This window comes from Psammomys obesus, unplaced genomic scaffold, assembly GCF_907164565.1.
Source record: "Psammomys obesus unplaced genomic scaffold, mPsaObe1.curated_primary_1811, whole genome shotgun sequence".
Taxonomy (NCBI): domain Eukaryota; kingdom Metazoa; phylum Chordata; class Mammalia; order Rodentia; family Muridae; genus Psammomys; species Psammomys obesus.
The window spans coordinates 3697852-3718305 of record NW_026592890.1 but is presented as its reverse complement, the minus strand read 5'-3'; the positions used below and the strand labels follow the sequence as shown (position 1 = coordinate 3718305).

At 46.9% G+C, this 20454-nt stretch overlaps 1 protein-coding gene across 3 annotated transcripts in view; it reads right to left on the bottom strand.

Annotated features, from left to right (window-relative positions):
* Scaf8 (SR-related CTD associated factor 8) overlaps window positions 1–20454 on the bottom strand; it is a 187751-nt gene that overhangs the window by 45801 nt on the left and 121496 nt on the right. The window contains exon 21 of one of the 3 annotated variants that reach the window (XM_055615991.1): window positions 14125–15251. The exons of the other annotated variants lie outside the window; for them this stretch is intronic. The gene's annotated coding sequence lies outside the window, so the exon portion shown is untranslated. Of the gene's footprint in view, window positions 1–14124; window positions 15252–20454 lie in introns of those variants that run through there. 3 annotated transcript variants of the gene reach the window in all.

The following is a 20454-nucleotide window of genomic DNA, read 5'->3' as shown; positions in this document are numbered from 1 at the left end:
CATCAGAAGAAGGAGAAAAGAGGGAACAAGTCAGGAGCCTGACACAGAGGACCGCTGAAAAGCTCTGCCCTGCAGACTATCAAAGCAGATGCTGAGACTTATGGGCAGAGTGCAGGGAATCTTAGGAAAGAAGTGGGAAACCGTATGATCTGGAGAGGACAGGAACTCCACAAGGAGAGCAACAGAACCAAAAAATCTGAGCACAGGGGTCTTTCCTGAGACTGATACTCCAACCAAGGACCACGCATGGAGATAACCTAAGACCCCTGCACAGATGTAGCCCATGGCAGTTCAGTATCCAAGTGGGTTCCATAGTAATAGGAACAAGGACTATCTCTGACATGAACTGATTGGCCTGCTCTTTAATTACCTCCCCCTGAGGGGGAAGCAGCATTACCAGGCCACAGAAGAAGACAATGCAGCCACTCCTGATGAGACTTAATTGACTAGGATCAGAAGGAAGGAAAAGAAGACCTCCCTTATCAGTGGACTTGGGGAGGGGCATGCATGCAGAGAGTGGAGGAAGGGAGGGATTGGGACAGGAGGGAGAGAACCACAAGGGGGATACAAAGTGAATAAAGTGTAATTAATAAAGGAAAAGAAAAAAAAGCAAAAAAAAAAAATCAATCCAAAAACATACAAGTGTCTAATGTGGCCACGCTATCTCCTCACTAGAAGTGACTCTCTCTGAAGTCAAGGGACTTGGTAGCAGAAAGAAACAAAATCAGATGGGTGACTAAATGCGTTTGTGTATATAAAATAACAAAAAGGTAGAGGCGGGCTGACACCAAGGATAAGTGATTAATGGGTTTCAGAGTCTGTTCTGCTAGTTCTAGACAGCGTATCCCGAAGACACAGAGGCAAGATTTCTCCACCGTGACGCACTACATATGGGTATTGAGCAGTGCTTAGGGGGTGTGTTTATACACTTGTTTTATTTTGTTCTTGTTATTTGAGATGGAGTCTTAGTTAGCCCAGGCTAGCCTCAAATTCGCCTCCCAGCGGAGTCTAGCTTGTCAAGACTCGTAATTGACTTTTTTGTGCCTTCCCTCTAGGTTGAGTGTAAAGTTGAGCTCTGCCACCTAGCATCTGTGACCTTGGTGAGCAGCCTCACCACCCTCCCAGAGCACGTGCAAAATGGCAACAGGAAAAGCCATTTCAGAAGGCTGTGAAGAGAACTGAGCAACGAAGTATAGACACAGAACTCTGTGTTTGGAGCTAAAGCGTCATCTGCATTTATGGGTCTCGCTAATGAAAAATGAGTTAGGTCCCTTCTTATAAAATTATCACTTCAGTTCCTAATATTCCTGATCATTAAATCCCTTCAACTTGAATTTAGAAAAAAAAAAAAATTAGATCGTTTGCTATCATTGTAGACTAAGTTAAAACAGCAGCAAATACGAGTGTCCCTCTGATGGCAGGCTGATTCCTGACCAGCAATGAGGGGATAGGGCAGGCCTCCTTCAACCTTAGCTCAGTAAACGCCATCATCATGGCAAGGTTCTGTGTTTCCCCATGAGCCTTGGGGCCTGTTCTCCCCCACAAATGCTGGGAATGAGATGGTCTGGATTGAGAGTCTACCCCAGACCCCTCTGTTTGCCAGCCTGGCCTGGGAGCAGAGGCAATGCTCACTTGCTCCTCTGTGATCCTGGCCACTGATGGGCTCTGCCAGCTCTGAGGGTCCTGTTTGATAGGTTTGCTTGCTGACCCCTTTGCCTCAGGTCTCTACCTCCGCTCATGAATTTCAAACCAGGCAGAGACGCTGGCAGTAAAGTGTGACATCTGAACGGTCTTGGAGAAACTAAAAGGAAAAAGAGGTAGGAGAAGTGGCTCTGGAAGCCTCCAAAGGGACTGGAGTGGAAGGCAAAAAGGAGAAAGGGGAACTTCAACTCAGTCATCTAGAGGACGAAGAAGGACTCTGTTGAAGCAACCTTATAAGAGCCACAGGCATAAGGAGCCGAGCCTTGCGGGTGAGGCCAAACCTATGTTGGACATAGGTAAAGTTGGCACAGTTTGATGGTCACAGGGCTTTAAGTAAAGCAGGGGCTACACAGGCGACAGCACCAGGCTGTGTCCTTAACCCAGCGCACAATGCACAGAGGGTTTCCTCCCTCTGTTGCCCACAAGTGTACCTGGGTGGAGAAGTCACTAATACCATTCTAAGACCACCTGGACAATGTCAAACTCACCCTCTGGCGTGTGCTTCTGACATGTTGACCTCCTCTGGGAGGTAGATATTTTAAAGGAGATACACAGAAACTCCCAAAAAGAAACACACATGGTGTCAGTGGGAAATTGTGATTTGTTAGAGAGGCAGGCCAGGCCCAGTGACCTCCCTACTAGGAATGTGCCCGCCCGGTCTTGCAGGGAAAGAGATCTGTTGACTTGGCAGGCAGAGGGAGTGTACCCAGGGACCGCTTTGATGGGGGACAGCCTTCATGCATGTTCCCACCCTCCTCTTGGGACCTGGGCTGGCCTGGGAAGGTCCCCAAGGTGGAAACAAAGCCACACACTCCATTCCCCAAAGCCTCTCCATCACACCTTCTCACATCCTCACAGGCTCCAGAGAGGAAACTCAAAGAGACAGCGATAACGGAGGAGCTTTGAAAATGACCTCAAACTTCCACTTCTATCCTGGACCTTTGTGTTGGTGGTCAATGTGGCCATGGCGAGCCGCTGCCATGGCCATTAGGATTGCTAGGAAGGAGTACGTGGGAATGTTTTTTGATTTGCGGAGTGGTGGGGGTGGGAGGGGGACAACAGGAGAAAAGAGGAGGAGAAGGAGAAAGATCTAAAGGTCTAAATTAAAAAAAAAAAAACTTTAGTTTTTTTTAATTAATTGATTATTTTAAAAGATTTATTTATTACTTATACTGAGTCTGCCTGAAAATATGCCTGCATACCAGAAGAGGGCACCAGATCCCATTATAGATAGTTGTGAACCACCATGTGATTTCTGGGAATTGAACTCAGGACCTTTGGAAGAGCAGCCAGTGCTCTTAACCTCTGAGCCATCTCTCTGGCCCCTAATTAATTTTTTCAGGCAGGGTCTCATTAAACACAGGCTTATCTCAAACTCCCTAGGTCAGTGGTTCTCAACCTGTTGGGTCTCAACCTCTTTAGGGAGGTCAAGAGAACCTTTCACAGGGGTCGCATATCAGATATCCTGAATATCAGAATATTTATATTATGATTCATAGCAGTAGCAAAATCACAGTTATGAAGTAGCAACAAAAATAATGTTATGGTTGGGGGAGGGGATTCCACAACATGAGGAACTTTATTAAAGGGTCAGAGCATTAGGAAGGTAACAACCACTGCTCCATAGCCAAAGACGACCTTGAACTTCTCTCCTCCTGCCTTCACCTTCCAAGTACTAGGAAGATGGGTGAGCACCACTACAGCCTGTGTATTCTGTGCTGGGGATGGAATTCCAGGCTTCGCTCACACTACCCCACACACTATGCTAACTGAGCAGCAGCCCGCAGACCTACTTCGATTAAAAAACAAACAAACAAAGCTTCCAATAATTGCAGCTCACATCCTGTGATATACTAAACCACGGTGACCCTGTCCACCAGCGAAGTATGCCGCTTGTCTGTCCTCCCCTCTCCTTCCCAGTTCTTCTGTCCTGACTTTATTTAACATTACAGGATGCCCTCCAGGCTCTACCACCATGCTAGAGGTCTAGCTAACCGATCGCAAGAGTCCTTCCTTTTCAGCACCATCCAGACCAACGGATGCACCACCAAGTTCGTGCTTTCACTCTGCCCCAGCTCCTTAAGTCCTCCGGACAACCACTGAAGGACCTTTTAGCTTTGAGAACTATGTCCTTTATCTTGGAAAACCAAGAGTCAAATTGGCACTGAGAGGCCCTAGTGACAATTATTTGAGGCACCAAGACTCCAAGGTACTAAGTGACATTTGTATGTTTGTGACTATCATCCATCTGATGAGTAAGCCAACAGGCCTGTGACCTCCAAATCAGCTCCCTGATAAGACAGCAGTGACATATGAGTGACCTTTACTGGGTCTCAAATGCAGTCAGTGTGTCATCTGTGCCCCTGCCGTTTCCCTGAGCCATCGCCCTGCATTACTGCAGGTAGCCAGGGAGACCACAAAGGAAGGACACAGACAGCTCTGTGGAGCAGAACATGCCAGAGCTGCCCCGTAGGATGATGGGGACAGTGATTTCAGTGGTGACACTTTTACACACGCAGGGACCAAATCAGGAAGCAGCCAGGCAGGCAGGTCCATTCCCAGAGCACACAGGCCCCTGGCATGGACGCTCAAGTGGTGCGCTATTATGATTCTCCATGAGTTACTAGGTAGAATAATGAAAAATGCTAAAACCTGTTTTACTACACGAGAAAGTAGAAAAATCAAAGGCTCTTCTGGAGTTAAGATCATACACTGCAGCGCTCCCGAGCCAGCGAAGCGCAGGGAGAGGACGGATGAGCACACAGACACTCTGCAGTTGGGATTCCCAGACACGCTTGTGGATCATTCGGGAATGCCGATTTGTGCCAGGGGCTGATGTGACAGAGCATCTGACCCCGAAAGAGAGATCAAAGCAAGCCCAGCGCACCCCCAAGGGACCTGCATCTGAGGTAAGAGCTGAAGAATGAGGAGCAGTCAGCAAGATTCAGGCTGGGGAGAGAGGGGGCGCATTTAAGAATGGTGTGAGAAGCAGGAAAGCCAGACAGGAGAACTGCTTAATGAGAGGGAATGAAGCTAAGCAGGGCCTAGTTATGAAGATATTGCTGTACTTCAAGACCCACAGGCCAGATACCAGCCCTACCCACAATGCCTGCAAGACATGGGATCTCGATGAAACCCTGAACACACCCTCAAAGAGTCACTCAGTCACATAAACTCTGAAGCCGGCACACAAAAACCTTTAAAATATTCCTGTGCCCAAAAACACTTCATGTGGCCAGTGGGTGAATTTTAATGTTTGATTCGATGTGAACTGGAAGATTTCAATATAAAAGTCTCTTGGGCCTGAGGCTGGAGAACCTTGAAATGGTGTCAGGGACAGGGCATGCTGGGAGAGGTGTGAGGATGACAGGCAGCCCGGAGTCCTGAGGTCAGGAGGGCAGGGGGCGGGTTTAGAAGTCTCAAGAGCTAGGCTTGTGAGCTGGGGTTGCATTTCTTGTTTACTCTGCTGCGCAGGGGATAAAACCAAAGCTTCCTGTTTGCCAGCAAGTGTTTTACTACTGAGTCACACCAGATTGTGTGTGTCCGTGTGTGTGAGCATGTGTGCCTGTGTGTGTGTGTGTGTGTGTGTGTGTGAAAGAGAGAGAGAGAAGAAGGAGGGGGAAGGAGGGAGAATGGGAAAGAGAGAGAGAGAAAGCCAATGTGAAGGCATGGGGAGGCCAAAGTAGGACATCAGGTGTCTTCCTCTGTCAATCTCCTCTTTATTATCTTGAGACAGGGTCTGTGACTCAACAGGCAACTCACTATTTAGACCAGGCTAGCCAAACAGCAGGCTCTGATATCTCCCCGTATGCGCCTCCTCTGTGTTCCCTGCTGTTGAGGTTACAGGCACATATAACTGTGCTCAGCCTTTTACCTGTAAGCTAGGGACCTGAACTCAGGCCTCAGGTTTACAAAGCAGGGACTCCTACCCACCTCCGGCACCTCCCCACCCCTGGTTCGGTCCTATTCTTGAGAGACAGGATAGGCATGTACATGTATGTATGCATACGTGGGGATTTGTGAAGGGTGATAAAATGGTACAAGGCTGAAGCTGGAGACTGGATTTAGGAATCAGAAGTGTGGCAGATGCAGGGAGAGGAATCATCTGTAAGATCAAACAGCCTTTTGGTCTTTCTGTTTTGTTGTTTTGAGATGGGGATCTCAGTTATCCCAGTCTATCCTTAAGCTTGCCATGTAGTTGAGGATGATTTTTTTTTGTTTGTTTGTTTCATTTGTTTGTTTTGTTTTTTGAGACAGGGTTTCTCTGTGTAGCCCTGGTTGTTCAGGAACTCACTCTGTAGACCAGGCTGGCTTCAAACTCAGAGATCTACCTGCCTCTGGCCCCCAAGTGCTGGGATTAAAGGCATGTGCCACCAGTGGCCATCACTGAAGCTGATTTTAAACACCCAGTCCTCCTGCCTCTGCTTCCCAACTGTTGGGCTTAAAAGATGCACCAACCACATCCGGTGATCTTTTGCTTTTTTCAGAGATAAGTTCTTTGTGCGCTGGGCTTAGACCTTTATATAAAAGTTCAAGTGATAGTCTAGGATATTCCCTATTCTACCCAAGGATGGCCTCATGTATTCAGAGAACACCAAATTTTAGGGGAAGCACAAGAAAACACATCTGCAGATAATGCACATTTGGGACTAAGCTTCAAGGTGGGTGGAACAGATATGCCTGTCCTTGTCTCAGCCTTGGGATCTCCTGGCTGTGACCTTATTTGGAAAAAGGACCTTTGCAGATAAGGTTATGTTAAAGATTTCAAGGTGAGATCATGGAGTCTCTGGGCAGGCCCTAAGCCTGAAGACACATGTTCTCCCAAGAGACAGAGGAAGGAGGTGGGACTGGAGGCAGCTGTGTGACCACATGAACAAGTTGCCCAAGAGGGAATGCCAAAACTGCTCTCTGCTCATCTTCACTCCTCACATGTCAGGTAGCTCACCAAGCCCTTCTTTTGGCTCCCTGGCCGGGGCAAGGGGACCACAGGCCTTAGTGTGAGACTGTAGAACAGTCTCTTCAAAGCCTGCCTGTGGCCAGGTCACTCTATCTCTCTGAAGCCAAGGGGACAAGAGTGGGAACAAGGTGGGGGTGGGAAAGAGAGGACCCGGAGCCTGGAGTGAGGAACCTGCGAACAGCTAGCCGAAGAGAGGCTCAGGACTGCAGAGCTCTGGACACATTTGAAAGGGCCTTTCCTTAAGCTCTAAGAAGAAAAGGCCCTGAACTCCTTATCTCCCCACCCTGCCACCCCCCGGAACATGGACACTGCGGCAGTGTTCCCCTTGTTCCTTGTGGTTGGAGAGGGACACTTGCACTTCAGAGTCTATGCAGCCCTCAACTGCAAGTGGCTGTTGAGAGGGGAAACAAGAGCTGAACCCCAGTTGTATGCACTCTGGGTACAAAAGGCCCCCTTTTGTAATTACACAAAGGAGTAGTTGATGCTAGCACTGTTTTACTCTCTCTGAGGTCTCCCTGGCCCCAACCCCCAGCATACCCACAACCAGGTCCTAAACAGTGACACCCAGTTCTCTGCCCGTGTAAGGATGCTCTGTCTCCTAGAGCAATCTGTATCTCCTTTCCCCCCTCCCATGTCCCTTTCCAGTCCCCTAGGCTTCAACAGAATCGTTTGTAACATATTATTTTCTTTCTTGAGTAATTAAATATTAAACCAAGAGCCAACCGCGGTACGCACACCTGTAATCCCCACACTGAGGTAGAAACAGACAGATGAGGAATTCTACATCATCTGTGGCTACCTATGGAGACAGAGATAGAGGCCAGCTTAGGCAACAGGAGACTGTGAATCAAAACATGAAAGTCAAATCAGGAGGATTTACAGTTGGAAGGTCAGCCATAGCAGGGCAGGGACCAGAAAGTAAACAGAAAAGGCTCTTTCTTTTTTCTCAGACTTCGAGCTTGAGCTGCAGCCCCTATTCCTTCCCAGGAGAGTTAAATTCCATCAACTCTTTGTTGTAAGAAGTTACCACGGCTCCACAGTACAAAATATACTCAACACAATGACCATGGCAGGGTCAGCCAGACGCCTAATCTACTTTCGATTATCTTCAAAATGACTCACCAGGCGGGCACCTTTATCCTCGTTTTTATAGATGGGGAAACCAAGGTTTAGAAGAAGGGAAATCCTAGCACATACTAGAGCTGAGAAATCTTCCATCCAGGAGAAGCGGGTGTGAAGCCTGAACCACTAACCACTAGCTTGTTCTCTCCCGGGGGTGGGAGGCCAGGTTATCTCTCGGCTGTTCCCAGGGTTCCCTTGGTTGTTGCAAGCCTGGCTGACCACAGCAGAACTGAACGAGCCCTGTGCGGTTATTATTATTATGTTTTTAGTAGGGAAGTTCTGTTGGTGTTGGGGTTTAACAGGCTCATGGAAGTCATCAAATAGCTTCAGTCTGTGAAACTCTGTTGGGTCCACACACCTCAAAAAAGAAAAAGAAAAAAGTACAAATCCGACTTGCTGGTCTGTGTCACAGCTTCTTTTTGGCTTTTTGTGGCCTGTGTCTCCTGGGTCTGCCAGACTATTGCTAGCCCCTGCAGCTGTCTGACTCTGCCTCAGTGGTCCCATCAGCAACCACAGCCCAGCTTTCTTTCCCAGGGCTTCAGGAGACTCAGTACCCTGGGCTAACAGGACCAGTGCCCTTCCATCTTTGAACTGATTCCTTTGAATTGGTTTCCTTAGTAATAAAAATGATCCTCTGGTCTTGGAGGTATATCAAAGCTCTTTGCAAATCTGATGAAAAGTCATGGTCTTTATCAACTAGAGGATTAAATGTGTCAGAAATGCTGTGTAGCATTCCACAATGTTTATAGTCATGGAGGTAGGGCCCCAGGTGCTTGCTTGGGTTTCTACCGGCTCTGACACTGAGACCTTTTGATGGTTCCATCTCAGGGAAGTGCACAAACACACTCACACACTCTCACACGCACACTCCTCATGCCGCGCTCAGTTCAAGAGCTACGCAGCACACACATGCAGAGTGGAAAGCCTTTGCCCTTCCCACCTCAGCACAATGGAAGTCATGTCCATCCCACAGGCATTGTTTTTGTAGGTATGTTTTTTCTTTACAGAAAGCAGTCAATTTTTGTTTATTTGAGAGAAATACAAAACAGGTAATTAAAAAGGCTGGGAAGAGAGGAGAAACACACATTATATCTATGACGATATAATCCTGTTCCTTCACTTCTTTTCTCCGCTGTGCTTGAGGCCATCCCTGGACTGCAATGAGGTGACATTAACCATGTGTCCCTCACCTCACCCCAAACTCAGACATGCAGCAGGCCTTATCCAAAGAGTTCACTTCCCAGGTATCTGTGGATTTATCTGCCAAGCAGATCTTGTTGGTCCCATCCTGGGAAAACAGAGGCCCATAAAAAACAGTGCTATCTCTCAGTAAAGCTGTACCTCTCTCTCCAAAAGCTGGCGACAGAGGAGCCATTCAATTATCCAGGAAAAACAAAGAGAGTCTCCTGTGAGCCTGGGTGTCACCTTCCTGGTTCTCGCTTTCATTAACCCAACATCCTTTTATCATCCGATGTTTCTATATCTTTATTTTACCTTAGGGATAAATGACAGCCATCATTCTGAGTGCCCAGCCTGTGCTGAGCCCATTATATCCTGAATCACACAAAACATGGTATTTTCACTATATGGATCTGAGGGATGCTGCTGTGTTCATCTCCATCCTGTATAGCCCAGGACCACATGTCTACAAGATTCATTCACTCAGTCCTTCTCTGCCCAGTGTCAAGTGCAGCAAAGATCTGGTTAAGCCATCCTTGCCTCTGTGCATGAAGATGGCCTCACATCAGGAAATAGCTGGGCTTCAAGTAACTACATTTTGTCCCACTGTCTTTCTGCAATCTCTGTGTTCCACCAAATATATGTGTGTATGTGTGTCTATCATCTGTCTATCTTTACATCTATATCTATCTATCATCTATGTATCCATCTGTATATCTCTATCATTAAAATGTCTAACTCATTTTTAAAACATTTCACGTGTGTGGGTCTTCTGACTACATGGAAATGTGCGCACCATGTACGTGCCTGGTGCCCTCAGAGTCAGAAGAGGGCACTGAATTCCCAGGGACTGGAGTCACCGATGACCGCGATCTACCATGAGTGCTGAAAACTGAACCCTGCTTTTCTGCAAGAGCAGCCAGTGCTCTTAATTGGTAAGCCATCTCTCTAGCCCCTTTATCTTATTTTTTGAGCTTCTACCTCTAAAGTGGGAGTCTCTAGAATGGGCTCAAACTGGCTGAGTGGCTGAAAATGCGTTTGATGTTCTGATCCGCCTGCCTCTACCTTCTTTTTGAGCATTGGGATTGCAGGCCTGTGCCACCACACCTGGTTTATACCAGGCTGGGATTGAAGCCAGAGTTTTGTGTATGCTGGGCAAGCACTGTGCCAACCAAGATACAGCCCCAACTCCTCAATATTAGTATTCTAATAGGAAAGCTATTCCCCCCCCCCAAATAGAATCCATTTGGCTTTTTAGTAGAAATAGCTTCCTACATCTTATTTATAATTTGTCAAAGGCTATAAAAGCTGGCCACTGTGCTTGCATTTTAAACTGTTTTCCCTCCATCTATTTACTGATCAAACCTGACATATTTTTCCTTTTAGTCTGATAGCATCACCTATGGTGGTCAGACTTGTAAAGTAACCATAAAGTTTAGGGGTTAAGAAAACAGGGGTCCTATTTAGGTGCAGCTGGGCACATACTCATGGGATCATACATGAGTTTAAGAGTAAAGAGAACATAGTGCCATATTTTGCTTTCAAGTCATCTCCCCTTTGTTTGAGGCAGGAGAGATGACACACTTCAAATAGGTAATTCCATCTGAATGTCCCTTGCTTTCAGAACTTGCTGTAAGGATCTCTGCTTCTGGGACACAAAGAAAATCAGAGGAAAAGTTGTTGGAAATCCTACAGTTTAGAAAGAAATTGTTCCCTGTTATAAGCAAGCCAAATCCCGATGTTTTGGAATCTAAATAAAACAATAAACTTGTTGTTGGCTTAGGGCAGAGCAAAAAGCATCTATCAACCATCACATAAGCACTGTTTTAATTTTTGTTATGAAGACAGTACTAGTTTGGACCTACTTCTGGGAATCTCTTTTGCTTTTTTTTTTTTTTTAAGTGTGTATGTGTGAATTGCAACACATTTCTGTATTCCTTTTAGTGTGCAGACCCTAAGTGACTGGACGCTGGTCTGTAACAGGGACTCATCTTTGACCTCAGCATAGTCCTGAGCACATGGTGAATGCTGAATAACCGGGCGTCTGAAGACATCTGTCTCTGCCACATTGTCCTAAGGCTCACCACAGGGGTAAACAGCAGCAGGTAGAGCTGGCCTCAGCGGCTTCTGTTACAGAGAGCCTGGCCACACGTGAGGAAGCCCCGGACAGGCCTCTGGGACCCTCTACTCTCTCAGCACACCCCACCAGGGTTCAACGTCAGGCGTTCTGCTTGTCTCTGACTTAAGATTGTGGTTGGTCGACTCTGTGCTTCCAACTTAGGACCCATTCATACACACATGCATGTGTACTTATCTCCACATGAACAAAACAAAACTCCTGATAACATGGGCATTCGGGGCAAAAATTACTACCTTCTCCCTAGTTGAAAAGAAAAAATTCCACTGGCAATAGAAAGACAATGCGGTAAGTGGCAAAGGCCTGGCCCACTTGTGCCAACTGCGGCACTTGACGTAGCCTGCTTGACACTGGGAGGCGAGGGGGAAGGGAACTTTAAATGTGATCCTCTGTGAAGGACCTTCAGATAAAGCTTCAGTTTGGACCTCACAAGGTTAAAAAATAATCTCTGACTATTCAATATTGTATCTCTTTCTAGTCAATATTATTCTTCCTATCAGGGATCAGCAGAGCACAACTGTAGAAGGCATGCTCAGGATTTTTTCTTTTCTTTTCTTCCTTAATGGTGAAAGCTGATAGTCTTAGGCATCCAAAAACCATAATTATTTCTAGAACTGTGGATACTTGCATTAATGTTATGGAAGTTGTCATTAGAAACTCTACCAGAGCACAGCACTTGTGACTGCATGAAAGTCTAGCTAATAAAATGCATTTTATATTTTTGTAGTTCATGATTTTTACTAAACTATATCAATAGGCATTTAATCTACTTGTATCCTACTAGACTGGAATTTATTTTTGCTATGACATAAGAGTGTGTGGCAATGGCCTCACTGTGCTTCCATATAGCTCACGATTCAAGTCTTTTCTGTTAGAAACAACATTGTGAAGAAATACGTGCTTCGGAGGATGTAAGAGGGCTAAACCTGACATTTCTCACGCGCACTTAGAGGTGTGATGGAGGCTTCGAGAGCAGACAGACCAGCGGGCTGCCCACGGCCATTCTAGTAGGACTAAGCAGTCCTCTGGGAGCATATGTGCAGTCAAGAAAATGACCGGATCCAGCACCACGGTGGGGGGAGCGTTCTGGAAGTCACTGGCAGCGAGCAGGAGGAGCTGCGTTCTACAGCGTGGAGCCTGTTCAACCACTTAAAGAACCAGTGATCTGGCTAACGGCGCCCATCTATGTGCGGTTCCTTTGCTGGGGGGTGGGAGGACGGCAGATTCTGAAACAGTGCGGCTTTGGGGCTCTTGTTTTGGGTTTCTGTTTGTTCGTTCTGTGTTTTCATCCTCTGAAGAACTGATTAACCACAAAGAAACTGCTTCTGACCACCCACCTCATCTGAATCAAGTCACCAACCCAGAACACAGGGAGAGGCTGGCTCTCACACACCCAGGCGACCCAAGGCGAGGTCACTGCCCAACAGTTTCAGTGTAGAGACCCCTAATGCCGGTTTAAAAGCCAGACAATGTTTGAAGTCTCTCCAGAAGGGGGTCTATGAAAGGCTTCTTTTGCTGCTGACTGAAAGCTAGGACAGCATGTGGAAAATACCATGGTGACCACAAAAGGGCTGGTCGGATGCTGGTAATAAGCAGGGCTTTCTGAGATCAACCGGCCACTAGGGCGGCTGTCCGGGATGTTCCAAAGACAGCTCCTCCCATAGCTGATCCCTTGGCACACATGACCTATGCCCCCAACTGGGTGCTGACTGCCTACGTGCTGGCTTCTTAAGTCATGAGCCCAGTTTCAAGTCCTTTATGCTTCTACTTTCTCCCACCATCCCATCCATGGAAGAAAACTTTCAGGACCTGCTCTGTTTTCCCCAGTTTAATCAGCAAAGGGCATGATGGTAGGCATCTGTTGCTCCCGTCACCCGACACTCTACTAAAGCAGGAAGAAGCCTGCACCCAGGAGCTTAAGACCGGCCTGGACACCACACTCATATCCTGCGACTAACAAAAAGATGGTCAAATCATTTAGTGTGTGCAAGCCAGATACTAACCGAGGGTGTTGTTCCTTGAGGAGCTGCCCACTGTATTTTCTTAAGACATGGTCTCTTAATAGGATTTCAGGCTTACTAACTAGGCTGGCTGGCCTACAGACACCAAAGATCCCCATCTTCATCTCCCCAGCACTGGGATACAAGCACACATTACCACACCCGTTTTTGTTGTTGTTTGTGTTTTACACAGGTGCTGCATTATCAAACTGAGGTCCTTCTGCTTACACGGCAACCACTTTTGGACTGAGCCATCTCCCTGGCCCCCAAACTTCCCAAGTCATTTGTTCATATATGCACTAGAATAGCCTGGTGAACCCCAAATCCTTGTTTCGTTTTGGGGGTAAGGATTAGGTACTAGGAGGCAGAAGCTGGGTAGGTGGTACACCTACCTAGTAGTACTTAATTACCTAGTAGTAATTAATCGATTGCAGGATTAATTACAAAGCCAGAAATCGAGCCTTTCTTAATGCCACAGCAGTTTTTAGTAAGAGTGCCAAGTAAGATCTACACAGACTTCAGAAGACTGGCATGTTTGGATTTTTTGGGAGCTGTTTTCTTTCTTAACTGCAGCATGCTGGAATATATAAAATGACACCCCAACATGCTGGGGGTCAAACAAAGATGCTCTGAAAAGCCCATGTCACTGTATCAACCATGGCCTCTTCCAGGTCCCAGCTCATTAACAGAAACTACATCACGGCCGAGATGTAACGAAATCATGTTATGATTCCTTTAGTAGGAAATATAAGTAGAAACTCAAGAAAGCCTTGGTACAATCTTTGGGAGTTATCTAAACCCATGTTGCAATGCATATTCAAAAAGACCTTGGCACACAAAGATGTCTTGGTCTTCCAGGAAATAACAGAAGACTGGCTGTTCAAATTTGGAAACTGTCAGTCATCCAATGAAAAAGATGGGGTTGGGGCTTGAAAGATGAATGCATCTTTGTACATACACCGGTGCACACGGCACTGACGCCAAGCAATGTACCAAACAAGGCAAAAAGAAAGGACTTGCAACCAAAATGAGTTTCAGCTTTTATTATGAATGTCCAAAGTGAGAGCATACTGTGCGAGGTGTAAGGTTCTCATTGATTACATTCCAAGGGACCACAGAGAAAGAATTCCAAGCACTTTAATTCTTTTTTGACAAAACAAACAAAAAGAATGATTGAAAATAGTCTTTTGGGCATAAACGGTGCTCATGTTTGAATTTTTGAGTCCCCCTCCCCCAAGTTTCACGTGAACAGTGGTAGCTGTCAAAAACACAAATCAGGCCTGGCCTTCTGCCTGAATTAAAAGCTCCTGGGAAATGGTTCATGAGGTGTGGGAGACTACCATGCAGGAGGCCTGCTCATCACTGCTTCCCTTCCTCTCCCAAGGCTTCTCCGCCCAAATCCCTGCTGCCTGCATGACAGGACAGGAAGGTCGGAGCAAAGGGTTCAGGACGGTAGGCTGACCCCAGGACTTGTCTCGACGTTGCATTAAAAAAGGATTTAAAAATGAAAGCTTACAGCTTTTTGTTTTTTTTTTTTTTTTTTTTTTTTTTTTTTTTTTTGAGTGTCCAAGGAAGTAACTAATGATAGTGGATTGAAGCCGCAGCCAGGCTTTTGAACATGGCTTTATAGCAGTAAACATCTATCGTGTTAAGGAAAAAAAAAAAAAAAAAAAAAAAAAAATCGCTGGTGTAGTAACGCTATGGTCTGGCCATCTGTATGACTCTCCCGGGGAGGCTTCCTCACCCTCTGTCCTTCCCATCATGCACTGGACGATGCTACCGGTAGAGCTGGTTGCCAGTGATTCCTCACCCAGCTGTGGGCAGTGGGAGCGCGTTATCTCTTACGGATGTAATACTGTTCGTCTGAGCGGATCCTCAAAAAGAACAACTATGAACTAGAAACTCATAGAGTTTGTGTCTAGAATTTATAAAATTAAACCTGCTCCGACAGGTAATACAGGGAGGCATGCTTGTAACCTCTGGATTCAACCGGAAACCACGCCTGAGAGCACTGAGCCTTCTCAACAGGCAACGGCGGGGCTCCTTTTAATGCTTCCGGCGTGATGCGCATTAGAACTCTGAAGCTCGTCTGTCTCATTTATTTCTACAAGGCCTGGGACGCGGGAAGCTGCCAGGACTTCACTCATCATCTTGCCTGTTGACAAAAGGAATAATAACGTCATCACTGGTAAATGGAATAACTTTCCTATTTTTTTTTTCCCCCTGAGAAGAGATGGTGTCAACACAATAGCACCTGCTTCAAGGCTTTGATGACTTTCTATGCCCAGAACTGCAATGTTTTCTTCCAGTAGAGCAGAAATAGTAAGGAGACAGACCTTCCGAAAAGGTCAGCAGATCTAGGCTCCAAGTACGACTCCATTAAGGACTGACACGGCCCCTGGCCACTGCTGTGCCCTAATTCTTTCACATACCCACTCAAAGTATACTGACCAGTGATGCCTAAGGTTGGCTGTCCCAAGGCTAACTGCTTATTTTTTTAAAATTTATTTATTTAATATGTATACAGTGTTCTGCCTGCATGTACACCTGAATGCCAGAAGAGGGCACCAGATCTCATTATAGATGGTTGTAAGCCACCATGCAGTAGCTGGGAACTGAACTCAGGACCTTTGGAAGAGCAAAAACCAATGCTCTTAACCGCTGAGCCATCTCTCCAGGCCCCAAGGCTAACTGCTAATGTGTCCAGATATTCCTGTCTTCTCAGATTCCCACAAAGCACAACCGGGTCTGTCCATGTCAATCTCTACCAACTCTACCCATGGGTGCGAGTTTTGCTTTGCGCTGAGAATCACCTTAATTCAGAGAAACCTCAAGATACATGTTAGCATAAGTAATTCAAAACTTCACAAATGATAGTATTAAGTTATATGAGTGAAAATTCTGTAAATCTCCCGTTCGTTTTCCTATCTTTTGCTATGACCTTTCAAAAAAAAAAAAAAATCAGGTAAAACAAAATGCAAGGAACAATGAGGGGAGTGGAGACGGTGGGCCAGGAGCTGTTATGGCAGAGTGCTTGCTCTTTGAAGCCAGCTCCCATCTCTGAGCTTGCTGGCTCTTACAGCAGGGAACCTAGCTTTCCCTGGGTTTCCAGCCAAGTTGGGATTTGCGCCAGAGGCTGGCTCAGCATTAAGTAGGGTGAGCCCTAACAGGGGTGGCAACCAGGCCCTCTCCTTTCCAGGCCAGTCTGCTCACTGCAGCCTCACTACTTAGTGCCTATCTCTTCTGCATACCTCTGCGTATTAATAGCGTTATCGCTAGTAAATTGTACACTTCACAAAGAATACTCAGAAAGACAGACTGTCTCCACAAAGAATCGGGTGCCAAGACACACCTTGCCCAGTGTCCTAGAGGGAGGCTGAGCCGGGGCTCCAAGCATTGGCACTTTCACTGCAAAGGCTCTCTGAGTCCTCTGTCATATGCACCATCTGTGTGTGCTGTGGACTGCCTCACAGAACTTCTGCAGCCCTGTAGGTGTCAAGCCTGACAGAAGCAGCCATTCCTGAAGCCCCCTCACTCCCCCCAGCCCCTGTAATCCCAGCACCCAGAAGGCTGAGGCAGGGGGACAGAGAGTCTGAGGCCAGTATGGGCTGTAAGTGACTCTGTCTCTAGCGGGGAAAAAATAAAAACAAAACACCTGGCTGCTTCAGAAAGCCATGGCTGCAGAGGTGTGACACATTGGTGTCTTCCAAAGTATGTAATTTGGTAATAGTTTGGCTCCTGATGAGATTCTGTGAAGAAATGTGTTCTCACATAGTCAGAGCTTTCTCTTCATCTTACCAGAGTGGCTCATGACTGACCAAGACACCACTTATAATTTCACAGTAAATACAGAAGCAGGATCAGAACTCAGGAGCATAGGTACAAAGGCCATGATCTTTCCTTTGAAATAAAGCTGAGAAGGAGCGGGGTTCAAAGGCACCAATGATTGCTGGGTAGCACTGTTTTTAGAACCAGTTTCCCAGCCTGAGCCACCGTCAGGAATGTGTTTGCTCCATGTCTGAGCTTAAATAAGCAAGACAAGAGGAGAGACCTGGACAATTTAGGACCTGGACCTTGGTTTGCTAAGGATGTCTGGCACTTAATTCCATGCCTTTCCTATCAAAGTCCATTCCCCCTGACAGCACACAGAAGCCGCACAGCCACCAGATGCCATGATTTATAGGCTGAGAGGAGGCTCAGCCTATAAACTACCTCACATCCTGCTATAGGGACAGTGGCCAGGTGGCTAGGTCCCCAGGTCAAGGATCCTGGGCAGAAGAGGAAGCTGGAGGAAGAACCTGGCAAAGATGTGTCCCATCTAGGGAAATGACTCCAGGGAGACCAACAGCATGCAGAAAGAGAAGCGTTTCTCCCACTTCTCATGGGGAAGAGGATCCTGCGGTTTTCCATCTGATGGCCCTATCTGTAGTGGAAGTTTTGGTTTCTTTGTAAAGTCAGTGACATTAGGTGAGTTTGTTTAGTTTTAATCCAAGTGTGGGATTTTAGTTGAGCTACAGTTTGTCCACGCCTGTTGGGTGTCTCCTGAGGAGCGTGGCTTTTGCCAGCTGGTAATGGCCTTTCACGTGTGGCAGAGAGAAGGGCATGGTCTAGGACTCAGAGTATAAATATGAGAAGGTGTTGTGTGCGGCATGTGGCAGTTTGGAGAGATCAGAGACCAGGGCTGGTGTGGCGGTATGGGGCAGAGAGAGGGAGAGAAACACTCCGGGGAGCAGCAGTATGGAGAAGAATGCTAGCTTCTTCTGCTGTTGACAGAGACTGCACCCCTCTCCCCACCGAACTTTCCTCTCTCACCTAAGGGTTGGGAGGTTGGAAGGGAGGTTGAGGCCTAGACACCCCAAATGAAGTAGAGTTTTAAAAAAGAGCACTACACCTGTCAGCAGGCTCTAACTGCATGTAACCCCAGAGCCATTTCCAAGTTCCAGCCACAGGACTGGGACAGGGAGAACCGTATGAGGAGATAAGGCCCACAGAGAGCCCTTGAGCCCTTTGTAACTCATCCCCTCAATTTCTCCTCAGAGCTGCCAGTGGCTGGCGAAGGTTCAGACTAGAAACCCATAACACCTTTATCCTCTGCTTAGAACCGAGGGTGAAGGCATGTGATTAGGAAGCCAGGGGGCAGGAGGCCAGTGTCCCAGCACCGCGGATTCGGGATTAACGGTGATATGTGCACAGTTGGTACGCATGTGCTGCTTCATAAAAGATGCTCAGACCGAGGCCAGGCAGCCCATCCCGTGACGTGTGAGAAGGAGAGTGCCAGAGCTATTCATGGATGCCGGGCCCCCATCTGTCCTGGCCAGCTGATCTGTTTGGTCAGTCCATATGGGCTCAGGATGGTCAGAACTGTGATTATCAGCTGGTGCAGATGCATTCTAAAAATTTGCTCTGTTTTACTGTTCAGTAGTTAAAAACCTACTTAGAATGCGTTGAGCTCCATCCCATTAGACTGGAATAACATGAAATCCTGTCTCTCCAAATACCAAGTATAAGGATAGTTACAATAAAAAAAGGCATCCATTGCCTAGTGAGGAAAGTTTATTCTATGCTGGGAAACACCCAGGGCTCCTCTGTTCAATCGAGGTCACACTGCCTGCCTGATGTCCACATGGTTATTGTATGTACAGCTACTCGAGAATGGCCCCTAGGCCCGAAGCAGCCACTTATAGCTACCTTGGAAAAGGACTCAGACCTCAGCAATCATTTTAACCTGCAGAAAACTCACGAGCCCAGCTTCCAGGACATACACTATTCAATACCTGAATTCTTGATCCCTTAATACCTCTTATTCATTTAATTAAAATAAAATAAAAAACCACTTGGATATTACAAATCCCCAAAATTTAAGCCATTAAACACAAATGATTTGTCTGTACAGGCTTCTTAGACTACAGTGGCTTGAGCTGTTTCCATACATTCTGTAATGCTGCTGTGTGCTGCTGGGAAGAAGTGGGGTCAGCATTCAGGCCTGGCAGTCCCTCCAGCTAGCTCAACCACAGAGAGGAGGCTGGGACCACGCGCCCCGGCAAGGCAAGTATATCTGGCTTTGCCTTTTTTCAGAGGTACAGCACTTGGGTGGACTCCTTGGTGAGCACCAAGGGAAGGTTATGTGGGAAGTGCTTCTCCAAGGAGGGACTGTATGCGGGCCATTCTTCCTTTTGCCAGCCGTGTTCCCTAGCAGCCCTGTGTGCAAGAGGCTAGCAAGGAGACTCATGGAGTGGACCTCAAGGCTGAGGCTCTGCATGGCTTCTGTCCAGGATATGCACCCCTTCCTTTGGTCAGCCACCAACACTCCACTGAGTGGCTGCAGGTCCCTGCCCACATCACCCCCTCTTTCCTTTTTCCTGGGGCTCCTCTGTGAATTGGGATGGAAATACAAAGGAGAGGGCCCAGCCCCACCCTGCTCAGGCCTTGTGACTGTACTGACAACATTCTATCAGCCCCTGTCTCCACCCCCAAACCAGGCCTCCTCCCTCACCTCCCACCTCTCAATGCTATCTATCCCCCTCTCTCTGGATCATTCTCTCCAAGGCAGGGAATGGCCACACATAGGTTGTTATAAACACATCTGTGTTGAAGGGGAAAAAAAAAAAAAAATCAATGCTCATCTCTGTTGAGGTTCAGGAAAGGACTCAGAGTTTCTGTTAAGCGTTCATAGAAAGCTACAGCTCAGCGGAGCCTCATGCAGTGTGGCAGTTCTGCATTGCCTACCTGCCAACTATTGCTCGAGACTGTGACCTCCACTCCATAGGCAGCAGAATCGCTCTATGTGTGCTGGGCAAAGCCAGACCAGGAGCTGAGGATTAGTACTAAAGTATTTGACCTCAGAAGCTTTGAGATGATCCTCCAGACACAGGTTAAAAAGCTTACTTTTGCCTCCTCCCTTCCAATGTCCCCTGCCCTCTTTGACACTGGGACTCGAACCCAGAACCTTTCACGTGCTAGCACGCACTCTGCCGGTGAACTCCTGCCGCTTGACTTGAGTTTCCAACAAAAGATGGAAATTGCTGTACAGGAGGCTGCATGGCAGGACTCTCTTTCCCAAGCACGGGTTCTTAAATAATCATTTAAGCGGGATGTGCCCTTCTATTCTAAGCCAGGGTGAAAACAGTCAATATTTTTCCAAAAGAACCGAATCTATCAATTAAAAAAAATACTGATGATATTAAAAGTTAACTTTAAAAGACAGTGTTATGGGCGCATCATCCTTATGCATAATGAATACTCTGGAAAGCAGGGTAATCATGAAGTCTTATTTTTAGTATACTGAAAAGAAGAGCATTTTAAACAAATCCTGCTGTTAATTCTCTCTCTCTCTCTCTCTCTCTCTCTCTCTCTCTCTC